Source organism: Bufo gargarizans, chromosome 2 (genome assembly GCF_014858855.1).
Source record: "Bufo gargarizans isolate SCDJY-AF-19 chromosome 2, ASM1485885v1, whole genome shotgun sequence".
NCBI lineage: Eukaryota > Metazoa > Chordata > Amphibia > Anura > Bufonidae > Bufo > Bufo gargarizans.
This window is the reverse complement of record NC_058081.1, coordinates 43,558,722-43,561,034: the sequence shown is the minus strand read 5'-3', so window position 1 is coordinate 43,561,034 and position 2,313 is coordinate 43,558,722. Positions and strand designations below refer to the sequence as shown.

The 2,313-nt window shown below is 46.5% G+C and overlaps 1 non-coding gene across 1 annotated transcript; it reads right to left on the bottom strand.

The window, feature by feature from the left end:
- Positions 1-1,619: 1,619 nt before the first annotated feature.
- Positions 1,620-1,692, bottom strand: TRNAV-AAC. The gene has a single exon. It is a non-coding gene; the product is annotated as a tRNA-Val (tRNA).
- Positions 1,693-2,313: the final 621 nt, after the last annotated feature.

The window sequence follows — 2,313 nt, the reverse complement described above, 5'->3', positions numbered from 1 at the left end:
TTTTGTAGTCGGATCCAAATTGATGGAAGGCAGGGCCAACACAAGTAGGCGGCGCCAGCCAAATAGCAACAAAATACCACCACCAACATCACAAAATACATTCCCAAGATCATCCACTGGCCGGCTATGAGGAGGGCTCAGGCAGCCCCCTGGGAATTGGCCCACCAGTGAATTTCCCTGTAAGGTCAATGGCCAATCCGCCCCTGTACTTACCAACATTTTAACTGGTAAAACTGGTAAAACTTTAGCCCCGCCCATTTTTGGCCCGGAACAATCTGCATTTCGGGCCAGTTGGCAACTATCAGAGCAAAGAGCTGGAACCCAGTGGTGGGGATCAGGTAAGTATGATTCCCTCTGCTCTGCAGGTCTGGCTATGCGGATGGATTTGCCCTGGGGGTGAAGAACATCGCCCCATCAGGAACCTGAGATAAAGGGCTTTAAAATAACAATTAAAATAACATACTTACCTGATCCCCCCCATTGGGTTCCAGCTCTTTGCTCCGATAGTTGCCAACTGGCCCAAAATGCAGATTGTTCCGGGCCAAAAATAGGCGGGGCTAACGTTTTACCAGTTTTACCAGTTAAAATGTTGGTAAGTACAGGGGTGGATTGGCCATAGACCTTACAGGGAAATTCACTGGTGGGTTAATACCCTGGGGGCCGCCTGAGTCCTCCTCATGGCCGGCCAGTGGATGTTCTTGGGAATGTATTTTGTGATGGACTGTGATATTTGGCTCTGTTGGGGTGGTATAATATACCACAATTTTGTATTGCTGGCCCCGCATACTTGTGTTAGCCCTGCCTTCCATCAATTTGGACCCGACTACAAAACGGGGCCACTTTTAGTATGTTTTCCAGGGCCAGTTTAAGTTTCCAATCCGCCCCTGGGTAAATATGTGCTCCCCCGACGTCACAGTAACTCTAAAGTCTCCCCGTGTCAACACCCGCTTAGACACTGATCACGTGGCCGCTGCTGCCAGTGGCTGTCCCTCATGTGTTGTGACACTGACTGTAGGGGCCATGTGAACCGTGTCAAATGTTGAGAGCTGCAGCAGCGCCAGAGCGCTGGAGCCTAAACCCAGCAGTGGGTATCAAGAAAACATGATTCTTTTCCTTCCATTAGTCTGGACACTCTGGTGGGTCTGCCCAAAAGCCTCCGGGTGCTAGACAACCTCTTTAAGGAAATTACTGGCCCAACATTTACATCAGTGTTTCCCAACCAGTGTGCCTCCAGCTGTTGCAAAACTACAACTCCCAGCATGCCCGCACAGCTGAAGGCTGTCCAGGCATGCTGGGAGTTGTAGTTTTGCAACAGCTGGAGGCACACTGGTTGGGAAACACTGATTTACATGATGTTGTTATAGTTGACTTTTTTTATTTTATTAAAAATAGGTTCTTACTTTTGCCAAAATGTAGTCTGGTTGCTCTGGATTTGCAGTCACAAGGCTATGCTATGGTTAGAACACATCTTACTGTAATGTAGTTAGCACTTATAGTCAGAATTATAAGGAGATTCTGTTTATCAAGTAGTCACAGAGTAAAGAATAAGAAAAGAAAGAATAACAGTATAGTAATAATTGTGAGAAGGTACAATGTAGAAACTATAGAGGATGAAAAAGTGTTTCTGCCCGGTCTCGAACCGGGGACCTTTCGCGTGTTAGGCGAACGTGATAACCACTACACTACAGAAACTGCCACGTGGGGAGCTGTTTGACCTTTCCAGGGTTGTTATACTATTTAGTGTATTGAATGTATTTGTGTTGTATCTTATGGGGTTTTGCTTATTTGGGTTGTTATACTGTGGTGGTAACTAGCGCCCCCTCCTGCTCCATTAGAGTCCTAAAGTCAACCCTAGACTCTCAGGGGCCCCACGGGCTGTTTTCTGGAAGCCCTAGTGCAGGCAGGAGCTCCACACTGGGAGGAAAGCACAAGGCATGCATGAGACTCAGCTCAATTTAGCCCTAGGAGGAGCATGGACTCCTCTGCATAACGGAAACGGGACGGATCCGTTATGCAGCCCATACATTTCTATTATGACGTAATGCCTCTAAAGGCATTCCGTTATGCATTCCGTCATAGAATTGCGTTATGGTCCGTGGTAACGGAATCCATAACGCAGTTCTGCTTTTACCAGTAAACGAATCGCAAACTAATTTCATAGGTGGAAATTCGCTCATCTCTAATAATGAATTCAGCAACCAGAACAAGGTTGATCTTATGTTTCTTGTAAAATTAAATTTAAACCTTTACTATGAGTCTAAAAATCCCAGTACAACGGGGCACCATCGTACACATCTGCTCTCATCTCCATCT